At 49.4% G+C, this 14,481-nt stretch overlaps 1 pseudogene; it reads right to left on the reverse strand.

The window, feature by feature from the left end:
- Positions 1 to 6,929: 6,929 nt before the first annotated feature.
- Positions 6,930 to 14,481, reverse strand: part of LOC138810000 (biliverdin reductase A-like) — a 36,843-nt pseudogene continuing 29,291 nt past the window's right edge.

Here is a 14,481-nt window from a genome sequence, read left to right on the forward strand (position 1 = left end):
GAGAGAAGAGTAGGGAGTAAATTACTGGTGTGGTGTGTCACCAACAATGATAAAACTGACATCATGCAGGGCACTGGTGGTTCATGCCTATAATCCTAGCTCCTCAGGAGGCTGAGATCTGAGGAGCACAGTTCAAAGGTGATAGAGGGAAGAAAGTCCAAGAGACTCTTATCTAAAATGAACCACCAAAAATCCAGAAGTGGTAGCCTTGAGCATAAATTTAGGTGCAGTACCTATGCTCTGGGTTCAAGTCCCAAGATCAAAACACACACACACACACACACACACACACACAACTAACCTCATATAAAAGTATGTAAGAATTATTAGTATAAATACTTTACGTTAAAATAAGAGCAGAAAATTCATCTACTATAGGCAGTGGATCACAGGTCATCTTTAGTAGATGAAATAGCAATACACAACTTCTCTCTTCTCAAATACATTTTCTGTTTATAAAGAAATCTCTACCAGAAGATTTTCTGCTTATCATCCAATAAAACTGGAAATTCACGATAAATAGCTGAACGAAAATATCCACTTGAAAAGAGGACACTTCTTTTTAAATGATCTTTGAAGACAAAATTTGAAAGGAGAGGAAAGCTATCTGAAATCTCCTCACAGGAGAAAGGAAACATTTCTCTTTTCAAGTAAACATTGTATCTTCAGGTGTTTCCCCTCTCATCACATCCACCACTGATGCTGTTAGGTCATTCATTTGGGCAGTGATTCCATTAGGAAGTTGGGTTGACTATTCTATTCTTGCATCTGATAGAATTTACCATTTTGTGAAATGTTACGTTCATGCAAAAGCTGAACTCCACATGATTTCTGACCATGTAATCTGTCACTGTATGGCCATGGATATGAAGCTTTAAGTTTTGACCATCTTAAGTTCTGTGTTTGGTTTCAACAGTCTGCAAGGATATCTGGAATGGCAGTGTGTATCTCAGTTGTGTGAGGTTGAAGATCTTAGGCTGTTGAGACACTGTAATTGCAGATGAGTCACAAGCACCTGGCAGGTAATTTACAGTTGCGGATTGAAGCAACATTCCCTTCCCAGATGGTGAGTGTGCATTATCCTCTATTGATCTCTTGCTGGGCTCCTTTGCTACTGCTCTGTGGAGGATTCTAGGAGCATAGTCCCCACTTTCCTTCCTGGTCATGTGTGTCTGCTTGGCCGGATGGACATTTTGTCCACTAGAACTCTGGTATTGTGAAGTAAACACAAAGGGGAAGTGCTCTTGCCATGGCTTTCTTCAACTGTGTAATGGAGAAAGGATAATATATCTTCCTGTAACAGGCATAAAAGCCCAGGAGGGCAACTATTCAAGAATTATTTGAACAATGAAATGATGAGGGAAGAGGGTTTATATTCCCTTAGGAATCTGTGAGTGGCTCTGGCATTTGACTGATGTGCTTTCTGTGATCTATGTCTGCTCCTTTGCATGTTTCCCTGTGTTTTGCTTCATCTGTGTGCTTATGGATTTAGTAATGTACTTGGGTTGGAAGAATGGTGATTTTTGTTTGACTGAGTTTAGCACTTCTTGCTCAGCAGTGTCTCCCTCCCTGGAGCACTGCCCTGGGTCTGGTGTGGCATCAGGTTGTTTTTCCCCCAGGGTCCTGCAGTTGTGCATGGTGACTCCAGTCTCTCCCAGCAGGTTGAGGGAGGCTTCCCTACCTGCATGGAAGTAAGCCAGCAGCTTCCCACACAGATGATGGCTGTTACAAAGGAGACTTTTCAACACTCAGATTTCAAGGCTTGTGGAACAGGTGACAAAGCGACAGATGGAAGAGGGAGGGAGAGGAGGAGTGTGAATGGATTTCCCATTTTGAGGCCGGACTTCATCCTAATGGGAACAGAGGGGTGCAAGGAGAGCCACTGTGACCCTTAGGTCACATGGTTAGGAGCAAAGTCTTGAGGGGAAACCTCCAGCTCCACCCAATTTCCAGAGTGGTTTTGCTTGGAAGAGCACTGTACAGACTGGTGTGGCTGTGATGTCTCTGAAGAAAAAAGTCTCCAGGGGCCTTGTGCAATGTGTGGCAGAAAAGGAATCCCAACCTAGCAGGCAAATCCCAGGCAAGGCCATAGAGCTGTGGTCTCTGCCATGGGGCACTGCCATTGGGCTCCCAGAAGATGGACGCTAAGCTGAGGAAGCAGGGTTGCCCAGGAGAAAGGTGCACCCACCTGCCAACCAATCTCCACGTCTTCTTCAGGCCTTAGAGCTGGCTGCTCTGCAGAGCACACACAATTGCAAAGAATGTGGAGATATTCTTACGGAGGTGGGACTTCTAGAGCTGAAGAATGGGTGAGGTGAGCTGTGGAGGGAGCTCCTGGGGTCCTGCTTTGGCACTTGGGCTGAGCCTTTCTTACTGGGACAGCTTGGGGGAGTAGAATGGCAGCGGAAGCAGGGCAGGAATGCACACAGCCCAAGTGAGGGCAGAGTACGAGGGGGGCTGTAGGGCTAGGCAGTGGCTGTGAGTGAGCAGGCAGCCACCTGGTGGGAGTGGGAAAGGGAAGAAGGGTCCCCGGGCCCCTCCTGCTCATACCAGAGCCACCTCTATCCAGTGCTGCACCACTTGGGCTCTCTCTGCTGCCTCCATGCTGTGGTCCCCGAGGCACGTGGTGATCACACAACTGGAGACCTGCTCACAGTGCTCCAGTATGGGAAGCAGAGTGGGTACCAGGCGCTCCAGACACTCCTCCTGGTCAGGTTTGGCATATACATAAGTCAAACAGTGATAAAGGGACTAGCTCTTTGAACAGTTTCTGAAGAGAAGAAATAAATGGTCAGCGTGACTGTCCTGAGGCAGCTTCGGCAATATAGGTGCAATGGAAAGCCCGCATGCCCAGCCCTGCAAGCTACTCACAACAGCCATGAGGGAGAACAGCTCCGCCTTCACTTCCGGCAACCATATCACCGTCTGTCTCCACATCATGGTCTAACTCCATCAGGGAAATCCAGGATGGCTCCCTGGAGGAAATCTGCACATCCTCCATCTCCACACACTCCCAGGGAGCTGAGTCTATTTCTGCAGGCCTGTCTGCCTTGCTATATGGTGTGCAAGCAGACTCTTGCTCGACATCACAAGGCAGAGCACCATTGGTGTCTTCAGCCACAGGCAGCTTATGGTGTTTGTTAAAGTCATTAATTGGATCACATAAATAAGCCTGTGTCAGCATCCAGCTTCGGAGATGGGATGGGTGCTACATCACAGTTGGGCCGCAGAGGCTCCTGTGCAGGCTGCTCTGCCTCCCCGGCAGGTACTTCAAGAGAGTCAGCCTCTCCAGCAAGCGGGCAAGACTCCACTTGCTCCGCAGATGTACCAAGAGACTCCACGTGCTCCTCAGATGGACAGAGAGACTCCACTTGCTCCCCAGAGGGACTGAGAGACTCCACTTGCTCCCCAGATGGACCGAGAGACTCCACTTGCTCTTCAGATAGACCGAGAGACTCCACTTGCTCCCCAGATTGACCGAGAGACTCCACTTGCTCCCCAGATGGACCCAGAGACTCCACTTGCTCCCCAGAGGGACCGAGAGACTCCACTTGCTCCCCAGATGGACTGAGAGCAGTCTCCAGGCTTTCATCTCCTGCAGCTTCTAGCTCTGGCCCTGAGCTGCTCACTACAGTGGGTTTGGGGGCCTCTGGTTGAACTGCAGATGCTTCTCCTTCTTGGGCAGGTTGCAGAATTGGGTCACCCTGGCCTTCAGGCAGCTGGGCTTCTGGAGTGGGCAGTAGCATACCCTCTTCTCTTGCATAGACTGGTGCATCGATTTCTGGCTCTAATTCCATTGCTACCACTGGGCTAAGTGCCCCTGGCACTGAGGGATTAGCCACTGTTTCTTCACCTGCTAGAGGACTTGCGTATTGCAGGTCAAGATCCAGACTTGGTGCTGGTGACAGTGGAAGGCTGTGGACCATTTGCTGACCTGCAGGTTGCTTGATCTCTTTGGTCAAAAATGGTGCAGGTGAGTCAGAACATCTGTCTGCATGGTGTTCTCGCTGGAGCTCCGCTGCAGCTCCTGGAGCTGAGGGGGCCTCTGAGGCTACAGCTAGTTCCAAATCTGACTGACATTGTAGTACTGCTTCTACACGGGGTGTTAGATCCAATGGTTCAGGTGACTTTTTTTGGGGGGGGGGTGCAGTCGTGGGGCCTGAACTCTGGGCCTGGGCGGTTCCCCTCAGCTCTTCAGCTCAAGGCTAGCGCTCTACCACTTGAGCCATAGCGCCACTTCCGGCTTTTTTCTTTTTGCTTATGTGGTGCTGAGGAATCAAACCCAGGGCCTCAGGCATGCAAGGCAAGCGCTGTACCACTGAGCCACCTTCCCAGCCTTAGGTGACTTTTTGTACACTAATTTTCTCATCAAGCATTAGAGCTGATGGAACAGCTGCAAGAAAAGATCCCATACAGCACTGCTCTCCTCTCAATCATTCCTAAGGCCACGAGACCCCTGCCTGCTGAGAACCCCTAGTCCCTGGACTCCACCCCAGGAAGCCCTGCCAGGACAGGTTTCATGCCAAGGCATCCAGGTTCCCTGGCTGTCCTGCTGATGGCCCCATGGTAGGCTTGGAGCTTCCTTCAGGTGGAGAAAGCTCAGAATCCCCGACCTGTTCTCTCCTTTTCCAGCCCATGCTACTCACCCTCCAGCTCTGGATGCTTGGGATGCATGTGCTCCAGCTGTTGGGCCTGCTGCTCCTCCACAGAGCCAGGCATATTGAGGTGTAGATATGTTACCAGGTGTTGCAGGCAGGACGTGTCCGGTGCTTCAGTGAAGTCTTCCGGGTACTCCCTCATCCAGGAGCCCAGTATGAAGGAGAAGGCTCTAGGTGCAGAGGGAGAAGCAGCAGAGTCAGAGGCTGGGCCTATCCTCCTTTCAGACCCCCTCAAACACAGGTGTATGAATTGGGCTCCTGGGCCTGCTCATGCCCATAGCCCATAACGGGCCTGGTCACCTGGCTGGACTACACACATTGTCTACACGAGGGATGCGACTAGACCTACATCACAGATGAAACCACCCCACCCACACCCACCGCCTGGTGTCCCTGGGCATGCTCCTGAGTCATCTTTGGAGTGCTTTGTCCTGTTGCTTATCAGCTCCAGAACCCAGAATCTCCTCACTTGGGCAGCCTCTAGTGGCATCTATGTCTTGAGCCAGGTGTGAGTGATCTTGTCCTGACTCAACCCAAACAGCACAACCCGGCCCTTGAGCAATCATTGAGGCCCCTGGAATCTCAGGGGATTGTCCATGATGGAGCAGAGTGGGCCTCCCTGTTCTGTGTAGCCCTGAGGTTTCCCAGGGCAGGCATATAGGACTGGGTGTTCATGGTGACAGAAGCTTCTCCCACCCTGCTCAGGCACAGAACAAGCCAAACAGGCTCCCTGCATGCACACATTTCTACCTGGACTCAAGCCCTCCCTCAGGAATCTCAAGCCAAGTGACTGCCATTTCCCTTGGTCCAGGCCTCCCCAAAGGCAGCTCTCCAATGCACCCACCCTCAACACATGCCCTCCTTCCTCCCCCAGGCACACTCACTGCTGCAGGTGCTCCTGCGTACCTGTCTTCTCTTCCTCATAATCATCGAAATGAGAATGTCACACACACACTGTCTTCATGTGACGTCTACAGTCCCAATGGTCTCTCTGAGCAGAGAATGGAGCTCAGGATGACAAGGATTTCCCTGTTCTTTCACTGAGTGGTTCCAAGTGTCTGGAAATGCATCCCCCCACAAGATGAAGAGCCCACTAGCTTCCTCCCACACACACACACCTTAATGGGCATGGGATCTCTCAGTGTTTCCCTTGGGCTTCCTAGTGAGGTTCAGGTAGCTCAAGATGCACAGATGGAACATAACCACCATTTTGAATTTGGAAAATGCTTTGCTTGAGGTCTTAGTCATGTGAGGCCTCAAAGTAGAGAACTGGGTCTTCATGTGAGAGGAGGCTTCTCCCAGCTCCGCCCACATCCCTGCGCTCCCTAGTGTGTAAGGTCATGATGTGGCCAGGCCTGTTCAGGGCCCATCCCACTGCTCCAGCCTCAGGCAGTGAGGATGTTGGTCCTAGCATGCCAGTAGTCAGAATCCAAGGAGATCCTCACTGGTGTAGCACATGCCAAGGCCTAGCCAATGGACCCATCCCTAGGATCAGAGGTGGCACTTACCTGTTGAACAGCAGGTTCAACACGTGATGGGCAGCCGTGAAAGTGCGGTATGTCCCCAGAAATACTGGTATAAACAAGGAATCTCTGAAGAGCAGGGCAGTCACTAAGTGGTCTACTAGCTTCTCCACTTTGCCTCCCTGCAGGTATCCTGCTTTGCAGGGATCAGGAAGGGTTGGGGCTAAAACCCACCCAAACTGGGTGAAATGAGACACAAACATGAAAGAGCAGCACATTGGGAAAAGGCTCAGGGGTATACAATGAAAATAACCTGGGGACACACACACACAAACACAATCGTATATTTACACCCCACTCAATGTCAACACACATGGCGTCTGAGCCTGCCAGAAGGTAGTAGATGAGGGGACTCTCCCTCCCTCCACACCATTTCTCTTTCTTGATTTACCTGTGGAATGCATGTTGGAGTTCTGCTCTGCCAAAAGGGACAAGGGATGACCTAGTGACTTTTAATTATTTCAAACGCTCTATGTGGAATTGTTCTGCGCTAATCCTGCCATCTATACGGATGGCACAGTGCCTGACTCCTCCTGCCTGCTCTGAGGAAGTTACCACTGAGTGAAGTTACCACTGGTGGTGGAGCTGAATTTGTACCCACTTCCAGGGCCCCATTCCCCAGTCTCACTCCCATGGTTGGTAGCATACTCATCCTCTTTCTCCAACATGTTTAATGGTAAGAATGGAAGCAAACAGCTGAGAACATCCAACTGTGATGTGGTGCTGGTGGTACCCACCGCTTCTTCTCCTACTGCTCCCAGCAGCAGCACCTCTGCACCATCTCTGCCAGCACCAGGCAGTGCAGGATGAGCTTCCTTTCTGAAGCCAGTTCCTTCTAAAGACCTGGCCCCAGAGCTTCTGTACAAACAGATTTGACTCTTTCTGGAAACTGTTCTTGCTGACACCTCTATTTGGTACATTCTCCAGGGATCCAGATTTGAAATGGAACCTTCAATGTCTGTTTCTTTGAAGACAGGCCCTTTCTCCTCAAGCCAGGTTAGCAGATTGTAAAAAGACAGGAGAAGCCTCACTTTAGACAGCGCATGGTGGGGAGCAGGTGGGAGGCTTGCCCACCTTCTGCAGACATGGCCTCACTGTGCACTCAGCTTCCTTGCAGCTGTGGCTCAATGTGGCGGCTCAGTGACAGCCAGATGTCCCTCACGCCACAGGCCATCGGCATTCTTAGTGCTCTTCTCATCACATTCACATGACTCAACCTAAACATGCCAGAAAATACCAACAAATGGGTCCAAACCAGACAGGCCCCTCTGTTTCCCTTGTTTCCCACTGAAGCTCTCATCAGAGCTCCTGAAAACCTACAAAGTAGGAAAAATGTCACTTCTCCAAATTGTGACCCCTTTCTCTGGGTTGTTTCTCTCTAGATAGCAGTGAAGAGCTCTGGTGTCTGCCTGTGCAATTGTGAGAACATTTGCCTGGGTAAATTCTGTCCTATAGAAAGGGTCTGGTTTGGGGCACGTGGGCAGCAAAGATGGCGCTGAGAGGGAGTTGAGTGGGCAGAACCTGATTTGTGTTCAGTGTGTAACCAGCCTATGGAAGCTTAGGTGCATGATAGGGTGTGACCTTTACAGTGATTGGTCCTTTTCATCCCTTCCTATGTCCCCTGCTCTATTTTGCTTTTAAAAGTGCTTGGTGTGTGTTAATAATCAAGTTTGAGTTCCTGCTTGACTCCCTGCTGTGTCTGATTGTCTCTTGGGCTGAGGGAGGCTGGGGAATGGGCGAGCGGTGCACTTACCTTTCCTCCCAACCCGTCCATCTTTCGTGGGATGGACGAAGACCCAACATCTGGCGCCCAATGTGGGGCAGTAAAGGAAAAGATACCGGCTGAGGTTAAGCGGTCTCTCGGAGTAAGTGAAACCCTTAGTATGGGTAATGCTATCTCACAGAAGGAGGAGGAGGAGGCAACATTAGGCCTAGAGGGAGTAAAGGAGGACTTGGGAAGTGAGAAGGAAAAGGAATGAGGGTGAAGGTTACCCCTCTGACTCAGGTGCCCCTGACGGTCGTAGGCCCCCTCCCTATTCCCCCTGTTATGGGGAGGTACGGCGCCCTACGCGACCTGCGAGAGGGACCTGCAAGACCCGGACCCCTACCAACCTTCCATGGAGGGGCCCAGCGCTGGGGAACTAACCTACTCGGAGGCCTACCCTGGAAGGGAAGGGCCACCCAGGATCCGAGGTCCTAGGTCACAGGATTGGCTTTCTCATGTGTATCCAGTCAATCTGGCACCAGGGGCTAACAGGCCCTTGGAATGGTATCCATGGGAAGCTAAGAGTTCCACAAGGCTGGGGTGGAGGATGGCCCAAACTCTCCTTGGGCCCAGACCCTATTACAGGATATTGCTTATCACCTGTGTGTCCCTAAGGACTGGCTGGATGTGGCCAAAGCCGTCCTCACCAGTTCTGTTTATTAAATGGTGTGCTTTAAGGAGGAATGCAGAGTGCAGGCAGGGAATAACCGGCAGTCTCAACCCGCGATACCTATTACTTATGCCATGTTAACAGGGACAGGGGAAGGGTACTCCACTGGCGTCCAACAGGGCGCAATACCTGGCCCGTACCATGACCAGGTGAGGCAGGCAGGACTTGCTTCATGGTACAAACTGGATGATGGGCCTACTGAGTCCCCCATAGCAGGTGTGAGACAAAAACCTGGTGAGCCTCTACCTGAGTTTGTAGACCAAGTCCAACAGAGCATTTACTACAAGCTGCCAGTAGGGAACCTCCGAGATCAGTTTGTAAAACTGCTGGTCTGGGAAGGGATGAATGCAGACCACCACATGGCTTGCACGGGATTGAGAGAGAGTTCCCTGAGCAGATGGGTGGTGGCCTCACAAGATGTTGGAACTCAACAGCACCAGTCCCAATCACTAGCTTTAGCTTTACAGGCTCAGACATCTGCAATGACTGAGGCTATTACCCAGGCACTGGCAGCCCAGGGCGAAGGAACCCCAAGACCATCGGGGAGAGGGACTTGTTTTAAATGCGGGCAAGAGGGGCACTGCCAACGGGGGGGGTAACCCTCCCCCTACACCCTTCCTCAGGGGCAGGAAGGGATACCATTGGAAAAAGGATTGCCAATCCAAGTTTGATTTAGATGGGAAGCCTTTAAACTATGGGAGGGGCATCCTCCAGCCCCATTAACTCAGGAGGAACCCCCTCTGCTGTAAGGCCCAGGCAGCCTCATGGCAGGGCTACCCAGGCCCATTGGACTGTCTCCCTGGTGGAAGGACTCCGCCCTAAAATGAGTATTCTCATAGGCGGAAAGAGGTTTCACTGCTTAATTGACATGGGGGGGGGCAGTTCGAACCATACTCAGGGAGGAGGAAGTGCCCTTGGACTGGAAGCTTGTACCCGGGCCCCGATATTGGTAAGGGGCAACTCCCAGTCCAAAGACATGGTTGCCCTTATGAAATGGACTAGCCCAGATGGAGAACAGGGAAAGATATGCCCTTTAGTGGCAAAAAACCTCACTGCCAATTTACTAGGGCAAGACATGCTAAAACAAATGGATGCCATGGTCACTACAGACCATCAACCATCCTATGATGATATCCTGGATGGGGAAGAAGCACAAAGGCTTAAACAGGATCTAGAGGGAGTTAAGGAAAAGGATTATTTTTTAACTTTCATAATTACAGAGAAGAACATTGGGGACCTGCTTGGGTGCACCCCAAATCCTAAAGGCCACTGCCCCCGAGTACCTCCTATTAGGTGGAAACCAGGAAGCCCTATTTGGGTGGAGCAGTGGCCATTGACCAAACCTAAACTTGGAGCCCTCCACCTTTTGGTGGAGGAACAAATAAACCTTGGGCACTTGGGCCCTTCTATGAGTCCTTGGAACACACCCGTATTTGTTATTCAGAAATCCTCCAGGGCTTGCCCTATGCTCCAAGATCTATATAAGGTAAATGAAAGGATGAAGCTAGTTGGAATGCCCCTAAGAGGCATGCCCTGGACTCCTGATGTACCTTCAGTATATACTTTGGTTGTGATTGATATTAAAGATTGTTTTTTTTCTGTCCCCCTGCATTCAGATGACTGCCAGAAGTTTGCTTTCTCCATCCTTCTCTTAATTTTTCCCAGCCTGAACGGAGGTTTGAATGGATGGTGTTGCCACAGGGAATGGCCAATAGCCCAGCCTTTTGCCAACAATACTCGACCACACTTTTAGGGCCTGTGCTGGGTTCAGATACCTCCCTTGCCTATGCCTACATGAATGACATAATTCTGGGGCACCAAGACCCAGGCTACCTGGAGGGCCTTCTGGCTCAGGTTCTCGCCATATTAAAAAGGGGGGGGGTTACCATAGCCCTCAATAAAATTCAAAAGGTACCTCCTTTTAAGGTGCTCAGAACCCACCTTACCTTGACTCAGGCCAGCCCCCTTAAGTCTTTGCTGGATATTCCAGCCTCTCTAACCTTAACCCAACTTCAGAGTCTTTTAGGGGAAATCAATTGGCTGTTGCCATGGGTTCCTGTCCCTAAAGATAGTCTTGTGCACTTATTTGCCCTACTAAAAGTCAGGATGCCCCAAGAAGTTATTACAATTACAGACAGCCATCTGGCAATATTTTTGCAGTTCCAAAAAGCCCTAGATGAAGTTTCCCTGAAGAGGTATTCTATTTTTGAGCCCATTTCCCTTTGGTTGTTTGCAGGTGTCACATTGATTTTGAAATGTCCATTTCTCAAAGAACACAGGAGACCACTGGAGACTTAGACACTTGAACTGCAAAACACAAGGTTTATTCAGAATAAGCCAAGGCTGGGCCTCATCCCATACATTCTGACAAGCAGAGGGAGGGAGGAGACCAGCAAGGTTTATAAAGGCAAAAACCACAAAGTGACAAAAGGATACATTAGCAAAAACCACAAAGTGACAAAAAGATACATTATCCAGGTGTTCAAACAGAATTACATGTGAATACAAATCTGATTGGCTCAGGGCTAGGGGTAACATTCCAGGGTGGTTAGCATCAGCAGGGGGTTATAGAACCAGATGGGTCATTTGTGTGTGTGGTGGGGGGGGCGGGGTAGTTAGGGTCTGATGGTTTCAGTATAAACAACCTCTTTTCCTAGTTTGTTCAGGTTCTGGTCAATTTCAACATAATACCTCTCAATACAATGGCACTTCTCAGAAACATCTTGGCCAGCAGGGGTTAGAACAAAGGCAAAAAGTTACTCATGGAACGTCCCTCTGTGTCGCCTGAGTAAAATGGAGTTGTTTTTGCCAGAATTATTTTTGCTCTCTTATTCTCTCAATTTCTGCAGTTAAAGGGGGAGCCATTTGAGTGGGTTCACACTCCCCTGGGGGGCACACCTCAGGTGTACTCTCAGGCGGACCAACTTGCAGATGCTGAAAGATAAAAAAATTAGAGTTACATTTTACAACTGCTAACTGCTGATTTTGCTTCTGTAAACTTGCTTGCGCTAGCACCAACCCCCTCCTCCGCCCCCCCCCCCCCAAATAAGAAATTGAGTAAAAAGTTTCAGAGTCCAGATGCCGGCCCTGGGACAAGGTCTGTAGTCATAGATAAAGAACAAATGAGTATGTTCTTCTAAGTTCCTGTATGAAAATTCTCCAAATGGGACCCATCTGGCAAGTCCAGCAAACTAGGCCAAATGTCAACCAATCACAAGCCTGTAACTATGTGAACTCCCCTAACCCTTGCCATCCAGGGTGACCACCCCCCTAGACTCGCCCGGGGCCAATCGTTTGAGGAAGAGTGTTACAAAGTTTCCCCGCGTAGCAAAATGATTGCTGGAGGACACAGTGACTTTTAAATGGGCCAATCCTGGGATACCTGGTGTTATATGTTAATCTTGTGGTTTTTGCCTTTAAAAATGCCTGTAACTGCTGCTCGGAGCTCTCTCCCTTCCCGAGGCAGAGAGTCCGCTTGCGCAAACGCCAAATAAACTCCTCTTGCTTGTTGCATCTACTGGTTTGGAGTCTGGGTTTCTGGGGCGCCCTCCCGTTGACGAAAGTATCCCAGGAGTCTGGGGTCTTTCAATCCTATTGTCAAGGGAAGGACCCAAGCTCAAAGGTATTATGGCCTCAACCCTCACTCCATTGTTTTTCCTTTTCGAATGGCAGATGTTAAGTGGCTAACTCAAGCCAATGCTCATCTTGCTCTCTCCTTGGAGGGGTTTCTAGGCCAAATTGACTGCCATTATGGGCCATCCAAATGGACTGTCATGTTATGGTGACTTCCCCTCCAAATGCCTTCTCTATTTTCTCCTATGCCTATTCCTGGCACCCTCCATGATTTTACTGATGGAGGTAAGGCAGGCTCGGCTTATGCAGCCTTTGAGGAGCAACAAAAGACCCCAAGCCAACAAAGATTTCAACCTTGTCAAGGGTCAGCACAATATAAAGAAATGCTGGCCGTAATTATGGCCCTTCAGTACATTCAAAAACCCTTTACTTTGTAATCTGATAGCCTATATATGATTAACTTGCTCCTTCATATTCCCCAGGCACATATTAAACTGGATGAAAACCCTATTTCCCCTCTTATGGTTACCCTTAAGGGCCTATTAGAAGAGAAGGGAGCTCCTATTCATATTCAATATTTGAGAAGGTATTCAAAACTTCCTGGGTTTTTATCCCTAGGCAATAATTAGGCTGACCAGTTAGCTACTGGCCCACAAGCATTAAAGTTACAAGAGGCTACCTGTTTGCATGATTTAACCCACATTAATTGGAGAGGTCTTCAGCATAGATTTCCTCAGATTCCTGTAAAGGACCTCAAAAGGATAGTACATACCTGTAAAACATGCCAGCCCTTCTTAAAAGTACGCCATTACAACCACCAGGGGTGTAAGGTCCGCTCCTGGATGGCGAGAAGACTCCACCCTCCTCGCAGCAAAGTCTCCACCCAGTACCTGTGTTACCTAGGCAACTGGCACACCTGGAAGAGGTCACATCTGCGTCCGCTGAGGTCACATCTGAATTTGATGTGGCCACACCTTTCTCCGCCCATACCCTGGATAAGGCCTAGCCCAGGCCCAGACACTCTTTCTCAGCTCTTTCCTTCTCAGCTCATTCCCAGCTCTCTTAGCTCTTTTCCCCAGCTCTCTCTCTTTCCCTGCTCTTTCCCAGCTATATCTCTTTCCCACCTCTTTCCCAGCTCCAGCTCTCTCTTTCTCAGGTCTTTCCCAGGCCTTTCCAAGCCACGTGGAGTGCCAACCTGGCCTGGCAAGTCTACTGAATAAACCTACTCCTTACCTGAATACTACGTGCATGGTGCTGTTCTTACTTGGCTACCTCTTTAAAAACTAACAAGGGGTAAATCCCAAAGGCCTTAAACCTAACGTCCTCTGGTAAATGGATGTTATTCTTTTCCTAGCCTTTGGTAAGTTTAAATATATCTTTGTCTCTATAGATACCTACTCTGGAGCATGCTGGGCCACAGCACATACAGGAGAAAGAACTAAACATTCACAAGCACATGTTCTTCAATGCTTTGCCACCTTGGGTCTACCAGCACAAGTTAAAACCGATAATGGACGCTGTTTTGTTAGTAAAGCAATGTCAGAGTTTTTTGACAAATGGCATATTAATCATACTACAGGAATTCCCTATAATCCCCAAGGCCAAGCAATTATAGAAAGAAATCACCAGTGTCTTAAGGAGCAATTATTAAAACAAAAAGGGGAGTTTGCCCCCATATACAGTTACAGATAGCTTTGTTTACCATTAACATTTTAAATTTTTCAAAAGGGGCAACTGAATCCAGATTTCAGAAGCACTGGGGACAACTAAGCCCCAAGTGAAAGTCAGGTGGAAGGACCCCCTGACACAACAATGGAGAGGACCTGACCCCCTAGTTACCCTGGGCAGGGGATTTGGATGCATTTTTCCCATAGGGGAGACAGCCCCCATTTGGATCCCTGCCTGGAACCTTAAGTTTTTACCCATCTCCTCTATACAGGAGGATGCCCAAGGATAAACCAACAAGGAAAGAAAAATGGCTATGGTGGCCAAGGCTTGTGTTTAAAAGAGGAAAAGCCAGAAAGATGATTACTAACCATCCCCAAGGGCAACCAGCCCTTGAGAAGCTCTTGTGTTCTCTAACATGTGCAGATGTCCTGACCCTCCCAGTCCTGGCAATGGCCCTACAGAATCTGCACCAACCTCAACAGGTCACCTGGGCAGTGATCAGCACTGGCCATGCAGAAATCATCAAATAACTTGTCTTTAGATCTTTTTCAACCCCACAGGCAAATAGCCAGATTAGAACAAGCCCCACCTCTGGACTCTGAAGTGGCAAAGACTGCTATCCCA

The sequence above is a fragment of the Dipodomys merriami genome, unplaced genomic scaffold (genome assembly GCF_024711535.1).
Source record: "Dipodomys merriami isolate MVZ:Mamm:240054 unplaced genomic scaffold, mDipMer1.0.p SCAF_5, whole genome shotgun sequence".
NCBI lineage: Eukaryota > Metazoa > Chordata > Mammalia > Rodentia > Heteromyidae > Dipodomys > Dipodomys merriami.